General features: G+C 34.8%; 1 protein-coding gene across 1 annotated transcript in view; it reads right to left on the bottom strand.

Annotated features, from left to right (window-relative positions):
• The window catches only part of kek5 (kekkon 5), a 1,258,756-nt gene that overhangs the window by 976,273 nt on the left and 263,432 nt on the right, over positions 1–19,051 (bottom strand). Inside the window, exon 3 of the mRNA XM_069840117.1 lies at positions 10,465–10,502. The gene's annotated coding sequence lies outside the window, so the exon portion shown is untranslated. The remainder of the gene's footprint in view (positions 1–10,464; positions 10,503–19,051) is intronic.

Raw genomic sequence — 19,051 nt, 5'->3', positions numbered from 1 at the left:
ACTTAAAATAGTCATTAAAATGCCCTTAAACTAATGAAAAAATGACATAAAATTAAAAGAAAATGACATTTAAATATTATTCAAAGTACTCGCACCACAACTTCTTAAAAATTAGTCACCTTGTTTCAATGACTGTCCTGCAAATCTCAGCGAGAGTAGACAACTTCCAGGAATTGGCTAAGATAAAGGAAAAGGGCATGCAACAAAATGAACGTTTTAAGGGAAAACTATAGATTTTAATGAGGATTTACAATGTGTTTCAATCAAGGGTGGTCCATGTCAGTGCCTTCATTCTCCGTCTTTCCACTCTTCACTTTTGCTACCAGATCTTCCAGATAAGGGAGTGTGAATGACAAAACAAATTGTGGACGCGGCATGCATTCTTGCAATCTTTGTCTTAAAAATACTGTCTACTATAGTAGACATACCTTCCGAACCATGTTGGGGACACAACGTCCTGTCCAGGACACGATGAAAGTTTCCCCCCTTCCAAACATAAATTCTAAAGACACTCTCGTACCGACAAAGAACAGTAGCTCTCAAAGTCTTTACTTAAACTAAGCTGTTGTCAAGCATTTTATATTATTTCGTTGTGTAAAGTGAAGACTTCAGTGGAATGAGGGATGGACTTTAGAGTTTGTTCCAAACTATAAAACTCAAACTTCACCGTTATTCACTTATTCAGTAGATAATTACTACTGGCCTATTTTCTTAGAAAAAAATATTTAACAGACCTATCGGTAAAGAAGAAAGTCAAATGCATTCCAAATGATGTAAAAGTGCCTTATGCTCGACCATGCCGAAATGTAGTAATTATACACCTGGTAGCAGACCTTTAATGCATGTCATTAAAGTACACCTACTCATTAAAGGTCAGGTCTTTCAGCCAATGACGACTCAGGTTACAACTGTTCAACCAATGTCAGGTCAGCTTTCTACCGTTATAAAACCGCAAGTATCGATTATTCTCGGATATGCAATCGAAAGAGAATTAGCGAAAAGTCACGGAGGCTGGAAATCCAATACTGTAGCAGAAGGTTATGTTCTGTTACTATAATAATTAGCGTTAATTGTAAATAATATTCAAATAAATTCAATTTGTCATCTCGTTTTTCAATGTCTAATTTAATTTCAATGTTATCTCTGTAGGTTCTTATGGCCTAGCAAGGTCAATGTGAACATCTGTTCCTCGGAAAAAAATCAATACTTTCGCGTCTGCCAACATCTCACAACATACGGGACATTGGTCAAGGTCAGATACAAAAAAAATTAATAATATCAAGTCAGAAATATGGTTGAGCATAAAAAGTCGTATGAAACTCGCCTATAATGGTAATTAAGAAGCTCGTATGAAAATTATGAAACTCGCTTGCGCTCGTTTCATAAATATCCATACTCGCTTCTTAATTACCTTCATTATAGGCTCGTTGCATAATGTACTATTAAAGTATTAAAAATGACCAAAAATGCCGAAAAATATATAAATGAGCTATTTATTTCAAAAACGTCAAAAAATTATATATAAAAATTATGTTTTTACGTTGATATTAACATATAAAACATTTCTGTATTAACAGGCATCATCCTAATGTCAAAAATAAGAAGATGACTTTTCATCAACATCCGCCCCCTACTTATGGCTTTTAAGGAATCCGGAGGTTCATTGCCGCCCTCACACCAGCCTACCATCTGTCCCTGTCCAGAGCAAGATTAATCTAGTCTCTACAATCCCCGTTTCACACAACACAAGTTGTGTAGATCAATTTGCCGACAGAGTCTTTGCCCAGGGTACGCCGTAAAAGGCTGGTCTACGCTACACCCGCGATGAGATGAGTTGGTGATGGAGAATTTTTTTAATTGGTTATTTCACGACGCTTTATCAACTGCTATGATTATCTAGCGTCTGAATGAGATGAAGGTGATAATGCCAGCGAAATGAGTCCACGAACCTGCGCCGAAAGTTACCCAGCTTTTGCTCTAAATGAGTTGAGGAAAATCCCCAGAAGAAACCTCAACGAGGTAACTTGTCCTAATCAGGATTTGAACCTGGGCCCGCTCGTTTCGCGGTCAGACATACTAACCGTTACTCCACTGCGGTGGACTTGGAGAATTGTTGGGATGCCAACTGGGGAATCTCTGTTACCTAGACCACGGGCTTGCCCAATACAAGCTATTAGTCAAGGTTACACCGGGGATCGAATCCGGGGCCACAAGATTATAGCCCTAGACCATCATGATGGCTATAATAGTAGAATAGAAATATACAAAATCGTGTATTAGTTTGGAAGATAAATTTTTAAAATTGAGGAGCTCGGGCGTAAAACATGGTAACTGACGTTTTGGTAAAACATTAGATATGTAGTGTATAATACGGTATCTTAAATTCTGCATCTAATGCAGTAGCTAGTTTTCCAACATCTAAACAGATGGCAGAAATATACAGATTTTATTTTACTGGTAACTATTGCACGTAAAAATGTTGTTTAGAGTATGTGTATTCGGAAACGGAACACATATAATTACTCTAAACAACCGCTCTCTTACGTTAAAATGGAAATGAAGGTTAACATGTTAAATGACTGGAATGCAATGTGGTTAAATAGTACAAATGGCCAAATCACAAAATCGCTATATTTTCCCACAGTTAAAGATAGACTAACCGCAAAGAATTATGAACCATCATACATATCCACGCAATTTATGACTGGACACGGAAAATTTAATTCATATTTCGAACGTTTCAAAATTGACAATCCAAATGGCTCTTCATATTCCTGTGAAAACCCCACACAAACAGTTGACCACCTGTTATTCGAGTGTCCGCTACAAGAACGCAAGAGATACCGGCTAGAAACCTATCTTAGCATGTGCGATTCAACTTTCTTACCACCATTAACAAAAGTTTTTCTGAAGCAATGTTGCTTAAAGGAATTTCAAAGATTTATTACAGATGTATTTAAGAGCTTGTAGAAGAATAGTAATTAGTAACAGTGTCCTATTTGTTCTTCTTGGAGCCAAATTTGTAACTTTTAAAAGTGTGGTTACTATGTTGAAGTGTATGTGTTGTAACGGATGCTTGATTTGTTATGTATGTGAGTCAGAGTTATAGGATGCTTGATGTCGTCGCAATGTCGTAATTTTAGTTTGATTGTGTTTGTGTGACTATTGTGTATTAATTATGATGTATGGTACGGAAAGCTGCATATTTGTGTTACGTATGTGTGTTGTTAATGTTTTTGTATGTCTCAAATTGATGCCTGATGTTTGCTTTGCAATCGCAATGCCTAATTTACGGATTGTTTATGTTTTGTTTACATCGCGTAAGCTAATTTAATTCAATTTTACATTTCTCTTTATGCTTATCTTTTTTGTGTAAAACTATAGTATGTAAAATAGGGCTAACCCCCATTGGAGATACAATAATAATAATAAAAATGTTTACCTACCTAATAACTTCAAAACACTAAAATTTCACTTACGATGTTTTATTCCCGAACTCCCATATCATTTCAGTAGCAAAGCTGAATCACAGAATACAACCAAAAATGAAGTTGAAGTAAACTTCTAACTCGTCCGACTCGAGATAAGAAAATTCAGGTCGACCAAAATCCGTAAGTGATTCAAAAGTTGAGAAATGAAACTGTGACTGTTGTTTAAGGTCAAATGTACGAGTATAATTCACGATATTATGACAAATTTATACTCAGGTACCGTATTTGTTAATAATAGATAGATTGTGTGTCTTCATGCCCCATTATAACAAAGAATGAAACATACGAGAACTAGTGGGTTGTGCAGCAAATGCTGCAAACTAAGCCCATTAGACGCTCAAATACAAAATTTTCAGATTTATTTGCAATGAAGAATACCAGACATTTTGAAAGTTATTTGCTTCTATAATAATAAAACATACTCTCTCTGAATCTTTTTTTATGCCAAATAGCCTACTTTTTCTTAAATCCATCCACCTTCAGATTTCGAGTTTCAACGCGAAAACGCAACTAACAATGTCAGGACGATCAGTGGGTTTTTAATGTGGGAGTAAAGCAATAGCTATTTCAGGTCGTTCTGGATTGTAGGTGAAAGTTAAGAAAAAGTCAGGTTTGCTATGTTTTCGAACAATAATCATAGCATCTTGATATAGCTACTGGATGTAGAGCTTGAAGTGTAGAGGGTAAAATCATTTTATCCTACTAAGAGATCTTGCTGAAATGATCGGGAGACTATAAAATATTGTACGCCTCATATTTTATCAGTAAGTAATACCTTTTGGTCTTTCCTTAGGAACTCTAATTTTTGCGCTCTCTCGAGCCAATACTGAAGAGAATCACGCATATAAATCGACACCACACCGCCATTAAATATATGAAAAAGACCCAACCCCACTTGATTAATAACTACAAAAATATTTGATTTCTAATAACAATATTATTATCTTACGTAAGTTTTATAATTTTCAATAACATATACTAGGCCTATATAGCCGCCACTCAGTAAATTATATAACTCAAGATCTAATTTAAGATATTCGCTACATCTACTTATATAACACCAAAACGTTTCACTTTCATATCATCAATATAGCACTAATAGTATAATTAATGAAAAATAGTCACATGATGGCATTAACTATAATAATATTTCATTTATAATGGTAATAATGTCCTCAAACCACCTCAAGTTTTGTAGTTTTTAATATCCAATACACAGCTGTACTCAGAAAATTACACACCACAGAATCAGACCTCTAAATTATTTTTAGTAAGTCTTGAAATTTTTAATAACCAATTTAATTTGAGCTCTAAATATGTCAGCATTCTTGCAGATCATGGCCTTCGTGTAATATTGTTTACTGTAATGTGTGTTTTGTTTTATTTGAAATGCAATTAGTGACGACAGATGGATTTTAGAAAATAAAATTAGATTGATAAATTGACATTTCACTCAAAACTACTATTTTTATGAAAAACTTTGGGTTTCAAGCTTCAGAATGAGGGATCATTTATTAAAATCCGTTTAGCCGTTTTCCCGTAATTTCCATTACCAGTTCAAATTATATGTACATATAATTTTATTATGCATACAAATATCTCCATTAATGAATATACTGTAGGTATAAGGTTTGCTAATTCTCTGACACACGTAAGAATGATGTGTGTCATGTATCAAATTCAAATCTCATTGGTTCAACATGCAATTTTGCATGACCAGCAGTTTCACACCGATCGTTAACACTGTAAGTCACACATTGTAGTAAGCAAATGGGAACGAAATGGTACTAATTGATCTTTCTATAACGTGCAATCAGAAATCGGCATCTGAGGAACTTGAAAAGAACTAACGCATAAGAATCCTGCATTTCATGTGAGGCGAATGTTGATTGTAAAAACTGAGGTTGTCCCAATTGCAATTATTAAACCTGTTAATTATGTTAATACACATATTTAAATTACTAAGAAAGGTAAATATGTAAAGTACGAGGAACTGTACTATTTCCAAGTGTTTATACTGTAGTCTTAGAACAGAATCACAATCTTCGCATCTACTCTAGACACAGCTGGAATGAACCGTTAACACATAGCCTAATGGACTAGCAGGTATTGATATTGATATTTTATTATTGTCTATTAGCAAGTAAATTGCAATAACATAGACCTAGTCTATCTCTCTCAATTAAAACTAAAACATGTAAAAGGAGTTTTAAAATACTCATCAATGTTGTAAAATGCTTCGTCTATCAATCACTTTTTGTACAATTCGCTTAAAATTCTGCCTATTCAAATTTGTTACATGAACTGGCAGATGATTATATAATTTAAAATAGCCATAATATGATGGTTATTAGCTGTTATAGAAAGTCTCCATTTATGTACAGTAGTGGCAAACAGTAGTGGCAAAAAAAAACCGGACTGACCCTTGTAGCTGATTTCAGAGCCTTGTTCACTCCAGAGCACGATAGACTGGTAACTAAGACTTTCGTGGTTGAATCCTACCTGGGAAGGAAACTTTTTTTTTTTGTTCCTTATTCAAATTTATTCTCAATATTTTTCGATTGCAGCGATATTTTATTACTTAATTAAATTATTATTCACAGAACATGAATTTTACCAGCAATTGAAAAGTATTGGGAATAAATTCGAATAAGGAACAAAAAAAAGTTTCCTTCCCAGGCAGGATTGAAACTACGGAAGTCTCAGTAACCAGTCTATCGTGCTCTGGAGTACACAAGGCTCTGAAATCAGCTACAAGGGTCGGTCCTGTTTTTTTTGCCACTACTGTACAATATATGTAATTTTTCATTATTCATTAAATTTAAAATGCTTTTTCATACATTAATAGCTCCGTAACATGAAGACTAGTTACGATCATAATGTATGCTCTAATAAATAAATGTCACAGTGGGCAGTGAACTTAGAATTTGTTGATGAAGGATGGGTGGAGCGGAGAAAAATTCTCTCCGGCACCGGGACTCGAACCCGGGATTTCAGCTCTACGTGCTAACGCTTTATCCACTAATCCACACCGGATTCCAGCTCCGATGCCGGATTGAATCCTCTCAGTTTAAGCTCCACCTCTCAGTTTCCCTTTAGTGGCCAACCCTCGTGCACTGTGTCACAGATGTGTGACATTGACACAATGTCCAACACACTATGTGCAGAGGTGCACTCATTACGAGAATTTTTCTCCGCTCCACACATCCTTTATCATATGGCAATGCAGAATTCCTACACGGAAATATCATATGTACTTCGGTACATCACAATAATTAGAATTTGTTAGTAATCTGATGACTCTTTTTTGAAAAACAAACATTTTGCCAATGTGAGCATCATTTTCCTAAAGTAATGAAACATATGTAATAATGCAATGTAGTGGTAACAGTAGCATTAGCTTCATAACAATAAATTCTTATCGAATGTAACGAAGGTCACTCAAAATTAATCCGATTTATGAAATAAAATTAAAGGAAAGAGACAGCAATGAATCTCACATTGACAAGGAAAGGTCAATAAGAATCTTCTCAAATGGAGTAATAGCACAGTCTAGTACATACAATCAAGAAGCTCAATACGTAGGCAATATGCATCCAATGATGGTTGAACTTTACAGTAGTTGCTAGCCATTAGGATCGCTACTATCGCCTGATCACAGACGATGCGAAATAGTACCGGCACAGTCTATTGTTCCTAGTACTCTCAGTTGCTAACCGCATGGAACGCTGTATCGCGAGAAATGCAAAAAATCACTTCAAGCTTCGTGACTGTATGTTATTAGACTGTGATACAAGTATGAAGTGGATGAAGGAAAAATCCTAAACCGAAACAAACCCAAGTGTATACCATTATTATGCAGAAGTAGAATTGATGTCTTTTTCTTCTTCCCTTCAAGTATTAGGCCAAATGGCCTGTTACGATCTCACAGTTGAATTTTCAATCCGGCGCTTCTTTGGACGACCGAGAGATCTCTTCCCGTTTGGACGATAGTGGAGCATGACTTTTGGGATTCTATCTCTATGCATGCGATGCAGATGATTTATCCAGTTGTTCCGATAATGTTTTACGAGATTAATTTCAGGTTCTAGTTGTAATTCTTCCATTACATCTTCATTACGTTTGTGATCCCATTTCGTATATTCCGCTGTATATCATAAATTTCATTTCACTAGCCGTTATTCTGCTTTCGTCTTTCTTCCTCAGTGTCCATGCCTCACTGCCGTAACAAAGTACAGGTCTCGCCAAGGTCTTGTAAAGGCGAATTCTAGTATGACTTTGTATTACGGAAGGTTTCATAATGGTGTTAATTATTCCCATTGTTTTGGTGTATTTAGAAATTTTCTGTGAAATGTCTACAGTACTTAATCGAAAAAAGATAATGTGTATCCGAGATATGTAAAATAATTTATCCTTTCTAATATTTTTTAATCTAAACATATTTTGCTAGGCACAGAGTATTTTCCGCAGAAGGCTATAATTTTAGTTTTTTCTTTATTGATTTTCATATCATATTTAATTCCAATTTTGTTAAAATTAAAAATTGAACTTTGTAATTCATCTTCTGAGGATGCCACCAGAGCTAAATCGTCTGCAAAAAGTAATGAATCTAGTTGTAAATATCTATTGAGTTGTATATATCCATGAGGCAATTGTTTTCATTCTTTAATTATTTGATTCATATATATAATAAATAGCAACGGTGAAAGGCCGCAGCCTTGTCTTACTCCTGTATGAATTTCTGTCCAATGCGATAATTTATCGTCACACCTTACTGCAATTAGATTTGTTTTATAGATATTGTATATGTTTGCTATAAGTTGTTGTGGAACATTGTTTGCGGCTAATACATTTAATAATTTGTTTCTGTTCACCCTATCAAATGCTTTTTCCAAATCAATGAAAGCAATACGTGTTTCTAAGTTGAATTCCCGGTGTAATTTTTACAAATGATTCAAAGAAGGGAATAAATACTAACAGAGAAGGAATAAATCTAAAAGCCATGAGCAATTTTCTTATCATGAAGAATCACGAGGAATCATCATTGAAACTCAATACTTTTGAGTCATGTGCTTTACAGAGTAAACTGTTCTACTGGAAAGACATGAAGTTTTGAAGGAAAAGGAATGAAATGAGAGTGTAACCTACCAAAACATGAAGGGTAACTGCAAAAAGTATGCTAAGCAAGTATAGGAATCTTGTGATCAGCCAGATTTTATTCCTGACAGAAGGAGTCGATGCTGCAAAATAGTGCAATTAGTACATTGTTGTTGTTTAGTCACAAAAATCTGAAAGTTAGAATTTATAAAACAGTTATATTACCGGTTGTTTTGTATGGCTGTGAAACTTGGACTCTCACTCTGGGAGAGGAACATAGGTTAAGGTTGTTTGAGAACAAGGTGCTTAGGAAAATATTTGGGGCTAAGCGGGATGAAGTTACAGGAGAATGGAGAAAGTTACACAACACAGAACTGCACGCATTGTATTCTTCACCTGACATAATTAGGAACATTAAATCCAGACGTTTGAGATGGGGAGGGCATGTAGCACGTATGGGCGAATCCAGAAATGGATATAGAGTGTTAGTTGGGAGACCGGAGGGAAAAAGACCTTTAGAGAGACCGAGACGTAGATAGTAGGATAATATTAAAACGTATTTGAGGGAGGTGGGATATGATGATAGAGACTGGATTAATCTTGCACAAGATAGGGACCGATGGCGGGCTTATGTGAGGGCGGCAATGAACCTTCGGGTTCCTTAAAAGCCATTTGTAAGTAAGTAAGTTGTTGTTTAGTCAACTGTTCGACGATAGGTTTGAACGTCACAAGTGACACCAATAGGGCAACAAGTATGAGGCAACTAACCCAGGAGATAATGAGTTAGGGTGGCCAGTTCCTTTCCTCCATTATATACATCGTTACCTAGGTACAGATTACACTAATCAGACTTCAGATGCAGATCTTCCTCTGACACATAGGCTATCGTCAAGTGATAGATCTACATATCAGCCAGAACCGTAATAAAAGATTGGTTAGTATATGCAGCTATATATTTATTTATAATGCAGATTGTTAAAGCAACAAGTGGAGTACCACATTTTTTCTTTTACTATTTCAGGTTAAGAACAAGTTTTCCACTCCGACTATTTAGACTTTTCAGTTTTTCAATTTTGCTTGAAGTTATTGTAGTAGTATATAATAATATTTGTGTGAACACTTTCTAGAATATACATTTGCAGTAGACTAGTAGTAAAATTATTGTCTCGCGCCGCGCTGTAGCGTCGTGCACAGTTGCAGAACTGAGGAAGAGAGGGGTGGAAACATTGGGAAAGAGTTCGTTTCCCCATCCACAAGGCCGGAGCCTTCAATGACGTTTGTGTGACGTTTGGCAAACACACTGTTCTCTCTTCTCTACCGTACAATGACGCGAGGATTGAAGGGAGGGAATGAGTTATGTGTTCCGGCTTATGTCGCGTGCTTCAACTGTAGCACAGTTTTGCATCCCTGGTCTAAGGCATCATACCTGGACTCGCGTTATGGATTGAGCGTTGGTTCGAATCCTCTGGGGAGGAATTTTCTCATGACGCTTCGGCCAATGTATGGGACCGGTGCCTTGCTCCAGACTAAGAAAACTACCCCCTTCCACTAGCTAAAACTCTACCTGCTGGGAAGAGCTCTTCTCATCCCAAGCTAAAACATCAGTGAATTCACAGCAGAGCTGATAGGAACTGAATATATGCCGTCACTACTGTCGGCTGGGGGACACGTGACAACTAGTTAATGTTTGTAAACAAAACGCAAGTGCCAAGAATGACTATCCTGAACAGCTACTTTATCCGAACCTTAGTAATAATGTTTACTAGCTTTATAAAACTTCGCATCAGTGAAACGTCATAAGGCGTGTACTTCATTTATCATCATAGTAAGTTGCACATTGCATATAGGCTATAGCCTTACTACAAAATGCTCTTACCTGCTGGGGAGAAATTCCGGGTCTCCAACTGATGCGACCTGCAACAAAGAGATAAGTTGTTTAGTAGTTTGTCGTATTGTCTAGTATCATTTCCACTGAAATGAACAGTATTTCTGAATGGATTTTAAGGGACAAAAAGAAGGAAAGAAGGATCTGTTCGTGAAAAGCATCACTGGAATAGTAATTCAGGATAACCTTATAAGGAACTCAAATCTAACCATCTCATCCCTGGGTCACAACTACAGGTCCCAAGGGATTAGTTAGGATTCGGCAATTTCTCGCCCACGTTGAATTTAAACGCTAAACAGTATCTGCAGTTAAAATTTTCGTTGAACTACGTACTATTACTATTACTACTACTACTACTACTACTACTACTACTACTACTACTACTACTACTACTACTACTACTACTACTACTACTACTACTACTACTACTACTACTACTAGTACTGCTGCTGCTATTACTTGTACTACTACTATCGTACTGCTGCTGCTATTACTGCTACTATTTCAGATGATCACATTATTGTACCTTTATTGAGATATCGTCAGCTGTCAGCTGTAACTGCATTAAAGTACAGCACGACATAAGAAGGTTTGATGAAATCTAGTTAGGAATATTATTTTATCTCTTAGTATATTACATTATAGAATTCGTGTAAGTTTCTTGAGATTAATTCAAACTAAAATAAATACAAAATAGGCTAGGCCTATAACCTTATTTCTACGTGAACTCTCAAGCCGGCCATTTTAAATTAGTGTATAAAGTGATTTTAATTGAAGCGAACCTTGCCGGAGACCTCTAGAGCAGAATATAGACTACTAGAATAAATCAATGGAAATTGAGAGATGTTCTAATTGGACCGTTTGGGACAATTTTGTACGTTTAAAACGAAAAGAATCGTCGTAGTTTCGAAGTGTCATCTTCTCAGAAAACGCCACCCCAATATAGTTCGAGCACGTTATCTTGTTATATTGTTAGATATCTGGACATGACACTTCGTCCCCGTAATTGGATCGTGACATAGTTGTTGCAGGCGATGTTACTTCACGAAACTTGTCATCGGTATGTTTTGTCACAGATTTTCCCGGATTAATCATTTGATCAGTTTCTGCGACGAAACCGTGTTTAAATAGAATGTGTTAGGTACATCGGCGGATCGCAAGGGCAGCCTGCGTAACGAGGCATACTGTGGACATGCTACTTGCAACTGTTGATCAAGCAGTATTGCGTTGTCACCACATAATAGAAAATCAGGCAAACACATCGAGAATTGTCCTTGAAGTCATTTTACTCGACTTTAAAATAAGCTAAAGACTATTTTTAACTTTCATTGATGGGCTATTGGTGTAATCTGGGGTTACAACAAATTGGACTGATTCTCTAGTGGATTCGAATCTCACTATGGTCCGTCCCAGGAATCTGTGGAGTAACTTCGCGCATTTGGAGGCGGAGTCTATCTGTGCCGAAGTGTATTGTGGGTTGCATCAGCTCGAGTACGCTAAGGAGTAAGATGCTCGTGGTAGTTCAGATAGAAATTATCCCCTTCTGGAAGCGATTGCTCGCTTCGTTCAAGCGATGCCTCCCCTCAGAGCAGTCATTGGCCCTAGCCCTCCCAAATACCACTTGCGCAGAGGTCTTGTTTCGTCTTTCTACTCCACAGATACCTGGGACGGACCATAGTATTGAATACCTAGTTTTTCTGGGTGTACCCCAACTCAAAAGTTAACGCTCGGACTAATCTTTCCTAATTTTATTTCGATATAATCGACACTTTGACACTGGATGACAGCATAGCTGATTATGGCGTCGTTCAATAACCGATTAAGTATGCAAATCTGGCTTTCAGGTAGAAGCTCCCTGTGAAGCAGGCTTGAATAATTTCAGGGGAAAAATTGTTCCGGGGCCGGGTATCGATCCCGGGACCCTTTGCTTAGCGTACGAATGCTCTACCGACTGAGCTACCCCCGGAACTATACACGACACCGTCACGATTTTTCCCTTTATGTCCACACAACTCAAATGGGCTGACAAGACGCCAGTAACACAGTAAAGTCACACAGAATTGTGTGCACTCAAAATTGGGTGCAGGCACAGAAAAACGCACTCGCATGAAATTCTCAACACAGAACTCAGTTTCAGAACACACACACTTTTTGACTCCACATTACACTACACAAACACACTCCCACAGGAAAAGCAAATAGAAGGCGCGAAGACCAGGACTAACCAGTTGTGAAGATAGCCCACAACATGCTGAAACTAGTCAACAAGGTACCGTATCTAATATTTAAGACGATAAAACAATAAACTACATATTTCGAAATAAAATTCTTACCCGCAAAACAACTTTCTAACGTTCAGATTAGTCCTGTACATTTTATTTCTCGTCCTGCCATCTCCATTCCTTTACAAAACATTCAGTTTATAACCACTTTACGCTATAATTACATAAATACTAACGCGACAAATTCAGTATTTAAATACCCAGCTCAAAATGTGATTCTTATAGTAGAGAAAATTCAGTAACATTTTTTTTTTTATCTTTGATGGTGTCGATGACACAGATTTTATTTGTCAAGTCGGCTGATGTTATTAAAATTTTGTTTTGCTGCACCATGGAGCTGTGATAATATTTATCTATTTATTTAATTACACAAACATGCATGTGATTAAAACAAATATACGCGGCGTATGAAATATATTAAATACTAATAGGATTTATAACTGAACGAGTGATAATGCCAACGTCATTATATGAAACATACCGAAACAACCGCACATCCAATGCAGCTGAATTTATGATATACGCAGCACAGCTGAGCAGGGAAGAAATGTGGAACAACAGTGGAAGATAATAATAAAATATAAAGCTAAAAGGTCACGAGAGCAAACAAGGAAGGATGAATAGATAGATAGATAGATAGATAGATAGATAGATAGATAGATAGATAGATAGATAGATAGATAGATAGATAGATAGATAGATAGATAGATAGATAGACAGACAGACAGACAGACAGATAGATAGATAGATAGATGGGTGGATAGACAGACAGACAGACAGACAGATAGATAGATAGATATATAGATAGATAGATAGATAGATAGATAGATAGATAGATAGATAGATAGATAGATAGATAGATAGATAGATAGATAGATAGATAGATAGATAGAAGGATAGATAGATAGATAAAGAAAGAAATAAGGGAAAAGGAAATTAAGGTTGTAATGAAGAAAGAAAGAAACAGATGAAGAGAAATAGGAAGAAAAAATAAAGAAGCAAAGAAAGAGCGAAATAAGGAAAGAAAAAAAAAAGAATTAAAGAAATAAATAGGGGAGAGTCGGGTAGTATCGGACATCGGGTAATATCGGACAGTGCGTTTCTTTCATCTACCACCATATGGTAGTACCTGAATGACATGGTTACGTTTCTCTATGCGACATCACAGAAACGTAACCATGTCAATCAGGTACTATCATCGTGTGGTAGATGAAAGAAACTTACTGTCCGTTATTACCCGATGTCCGATACTACCCGACTCTCCCCTAAATTAAAAAATATTAAAGGACGAAGGAAAGAGATAAAGAAAGAAGAAAAGAATGAAAGAAATAATGAATGAATTAAAGACAGAAACAAAGAAGGAAGGAAACAAATAAATAAGTAAATAAATAAATAAATGAATAAATGAAAAGAAAGAAAGAAAGCAATAAATAAAGATAGAAAGAAAAAAGAAAGAATGAGTGAATAACACAGATACAAATACAGATATATAAATGAATAATAGAAATATACAAATAATAAAGATGCAAATAATATGAAGAAGGATATAAAAAAGAATAAAAGAAAATAAAATATAACCCATAGAAAGATAAAGAGGAAAATGATTGATATGAAGGAAAACAGAGTAAAAAAATAATAAAGAGGACGAAAAAGAAAAGAGGAAAGGAAATTAAAGAAATGCAAAAATATACGTATATGGGAAGAGGAGGAGTCAGCCGTTTGATGTATGTAAGCAGTGGATAATAAAACCTGATTGAACCTTCTGCACAAATTCTCATGTATACTAAGCACTCCACTAAAACTGATAGAAACCATGAATACGAGACGATCGGCAGCGCGGCTTCAGATTATTCATTTTCTCATGTTTCTCAATGAGGCGGAAAAAGCGCGATCCATATTTCTCTCTTGAAGCCATCCTTTCTGCGCCGTATTAACATGTAGAGCAGCCGGTGGTGCTAGCTGGGGCCATTTCCTGTCGGCGTTTAAAATCAATTCTTCTATTTACATATGCATAAGCATGCGACATTTAAGTTCTAGCGTCCAAGAAGGCAAACAACTTCATTTACCAGGAAATGCACTAAACCACCTGCAAGGATTCTATTTTCAGACTACGGAAGAAACTCTGATTTCTGCCACTGCTGCACGGCACAGCAGAAATAACATTCGTCTCAAGTTAACTATTTATTTAATGATTCCTTCACAAATCTCATTCCAGAACTTTTGTTCTTTCTTCATTTCTCCATTCCATTTTCTTTTATTACTTCTTTCCTGTAATTTCATTTTCATCTTTATTCATCTCTTCCTTTTTCCTTCTGATTCGTCTTAACTTATCTCTTTAGTTAATGATTTCTTCACAAATGTCATTCCAAAACATTTGTTCTTTCTTCATTTCTCCATTTCACTTTCTATTATTCTTTCTTTCGTGTAATTTTCCTTTTAATTTTACTTATTTCTTTCTTCTTTCCTTCCGATTCGTCTTAAGTTATCTCTTTATTTAATGATTCCTTCACAAATCTCATTCCAAACTTTTGTTCTTTTTTCATTTCTCCATTCCATTTTCTTTCATTCTTTCTTTCCTGTAATTTTCTGTTTATCTTCACTTATTCCTTTCTTCTTTCCTTCTGATTCGTCTTAAGCTCTCCCTTTATTTAATGATTCCTTCACAAATCTCACTCCAAAACTTTTGTTCTTTCTTCATTTCTCCATTCCATTTTCTTTCATTCTTTCTTTCCTGTAATTTCATTTTTATCTTTACTTATTTCCTTCTTTTTCCTTCTGATTCTTCTTAAGCTCTCCCTTTATTTAATGATTCCTTCACAAATCTCATTAGAAAACTTTTGTTCCTTTTTCTTCATTTCTCCATTCCATTTTCTTTCATTCTTTCTTTCCTGTAATTTTCTTTTTATCTTCACTTATTTCTTCCTTTTTTCTTTCCGATTCTTCTTAAGGTCTCTCTTTATTTAATGATTCCTTCACAAATCTCATCCCAAAACTTTTGTTCTTTGTTCATCTCTCCATTCCATGTTATTTTATTCTTTCTTTCCAGTAATTTAATTTTTATCTTCACTTATTTCTTCCTTTTTTCCTTCTGATTCTTCTTAAGCTCTCCCTTTATTTAATGATTCCTTCGCAAATCTCATTCCAAAACTTTTGTTCTTTCTTCATGTCTCCATTTCATTTCCTTTTATTCTTTCTTTCCTGTAATTTTCTTTTTATCTTCACTTATTTCTTCCTTTTTTCCTTCTGATTCTTCTTAAGCTCTCCCTTTATTTAATGATTCCTTCGCAAATCTCATTCCAAAACTTTGGTTCTTTCTTCATGTCTCCATTTCATTTCCTTTTATTCTTTCTTTCCTGTAATTTTCTTTTTATCTTCACTTATTTCTTCCTTTTTTCCTTCTGATTCTTCTTAAGCTCTGTCTTTATTTCATGATTCCTTCACAAATCTCATTCCAAAAATTTTGTTCTTTCTTCATTTCTCCATTCCATTTTATTTCATTCTTTCTTTCTTGTAATTTTCTTTTTATCTTCAATTATTTCTTCCTTTTCTCCTTCTGATTCGTCTTAAGCTCTCTCTTTATTTAATGATTCCTTCAAAAATCTCATTCCAAAACATTTGTTCTTTCTTCATTTCTGCATGCCATTTTCTTTCGTTCTTTCTTTCCTATAATTTTCTTTTATCTTCACTTATTTCTTCCTTTTTTCCTTCAGATTCTTCTTAAGTTATCTCTTTATTTAATAATTACTTCACAAATTTCATTCCAAAACTTTAGTCCTTTCTTTCTTATTTTCTACATTTCATTTTCTTTTATTCTTTGTTTCCTGTAATGTTCTTTTTATCTTCACTTATTTATTCATTTTTTTTCCTTTTGATTTGTCTTAAGTTATCTCTCTATTTAGTGATTCCTTCACAAATCTTATTCCAAAATTTATGTTCTTTCTTCATTTGTCCATTTCATTTTCTTTTATTCTTTCTTTCCAGTAATTTTCTTTTTATCTTTATTTATTTCTTCCTTTTTCCTTTAGATTAGTCTTAAATTATCTCTACTTTAATGAATCCTTCGCAAATTTTTCCAAAACTTATGTTCTTTTTTCTTTTCTCCATTCCATATTCTCTTATTCCTTCTTTCCTGTAATTTCCTTTCTTATTTTATTCATTCTTTCTTTTTTCCTTCTATTCCTCTTAAGTTATCTCTTTACTTAATGATTCCTTCACAAATCACATTCCAAAACTTTTAGTTCTTTCTTCTTTTCTCCAATTCATTTTATTTAATTTTTTATTTCCCATCATTTTCTTTTATCTTTATTTATATCTTCCTTTTTTTCCTTTTGATTCGTCTTAAGTTATCTCTATTCTGGTTCTCTCTTCTTTTCTCCGTTCCATTTTATTTGATTCTCTCTTTCCTGTAATTTCCTTTTTATCTTAGTTATTTCTTCCTTCCTTCTTTTCGTCTCAAGTTATCTCATTATTTAATGATTTCTTCACAAATTTCATTCCAAAAATTTGTTCTTTTTCTTTTCTCCATTCCACTTTTCCTCTCTTTCCTTGTTCATCTCTTTTCCTTGCTCAAATTTCTTCTATTATCCTTTAGAATTTTATGACTTTCCATTACTATTATTCCACTACAAGTCGTTTTCAATATGTCAACTCAACATCAATTTAATAAGAGTTCAACAGACTTGAATTTACGATACATAATAAAGTCTGTAAGGCAGGTTTTCTTGAAGAACTTCAATTTTTGCTTCTCTTTCATTCAACCACAATATCTCCACACAGATTCTGAATATTCTCCACAACTTAACGCAAACAAACAGAAACTGCATTTCATATTACTTTTCCTCCTTGATCCAATTATTAGATTAAAGAATCTGACTTCAACTTTGATAAACTAGATACGGAGACACGTAAGACACACGGTGATGACTATAATGCAAATTGGTTTATCTACATAGACACAAACAAGGAAATCTATATCGGATAACAAGCCAAGTTGTTGGAAATATCGAGAGCGGCCTGCAAGGAAATTGAAAATCAATTTAGAACTCAGAACGAAAATATTACCAGAAAATTAGAGCTACACAGGAAGGTGAAGAAAGATAGGAAGGCGCAAAACAAGTAAAATGATGAAGAGGAAAATAATGTACGAAGGAAAAGAATGATATAAGGGGGGAGGAAGAGGAGCTGAAGGACAGTAGAGAAGAGGCTACGAGAAAAACAATGAAAAAATTAACAAGCGATGGTGGAGGGCGTCGAAGACAAAGGAGAGAACGGGGAGGAAAATGAGTAGAAATGAAAGTTAAAAAAGTAACAAAGATAAGAATAACATGACGAAGTGTGTAAGAAGAATGAGCATAATGAAGTGCAGAAAATCGATTAGGAAATAGAGTACCAAGAGGTGGAACAAGAGAAGGCATATAACTAAGATGTGAATAAGAAATTGAGGAAAAGAATAAAAGGAGAATGACAAGAATGAGTAGACAGAAATTAAGTACGTTGGGAAAAGAGAACGATGAATAAGAAGGGGAAATGGGAAGTAGATGAAAAGAAGAAATAATATAAGTGAGAAAAGAAGGGATTGGAGAAGAAAATAAGATTATAGTTGATAAGCAAACATTCTCAAGGGGGCAAATAAAAAGGTATTTTGAAAGACATGTTGGTTCAGAAAAGTGTGAATACAATTAATAATTATATATAATAATAAATTTTCAGTCAAATACACTTTTCAATTTGTGAGGTCAGATAATCTGTTACATCACAATATTTAGTACGAAGTCACTAATATTTTCGACTTTAAAAAGTCATCTTCAGGTGCATGAGATGCAAACAATATTTAAAATAGGTGATAAGTTGATCTAGCAATTAATAACATGGTAAGTAATGCACGTACTGGCATTTACAATTATATAAATTTCGTGCCTCTTGAGGTAAACTGTACATACGAAAATCTAGCATCAGTGTTCAGCTTTACCATGTACAGTTTACCTCAAGAGGCACGAAATTTATATAATTGTAAATGCCAGTACGTGCATTACTTACCATGTTATTAATTGCTAGATCAACTTATCACCTATTTTAAATATTGTTTGCATCTCATGCACCTGAAGATGACTTTTTAAAGTCGAAAATATTAGTGACTTCGTACTAAATATTGTGATGTAACAGATTATCTGACCTCACAAATTGAAAAGTGTATTTGACTGAAAATTTATTATTATATATAATTATTAAAAACTTATTTGTTTTTTCTTAAATCATGTTAATAATGTTAAAACAGTCCACCGTTGTGGCTGAGGGGT

Source organism: Periplaneta americana, chromosome 11 (genome assembly GCF_040183065.1).
Source record: "Periplaneta americana isolate PAMFEO1 chromosome 11, P.americana_PAMFEO1_priV1, whole genome shotgun sequence".
Classification (NCBI taxonomy): Eukaryota; Metazoa; Arthropoda; class Insecta; order Blattodea; family Blattidae; genus Periplaneta; species Periplaneta americana.
Note: the sequence above shows the minus strand (reverse complement) of the source record. Positions and strands in the feature narration are given on the sequence as shown.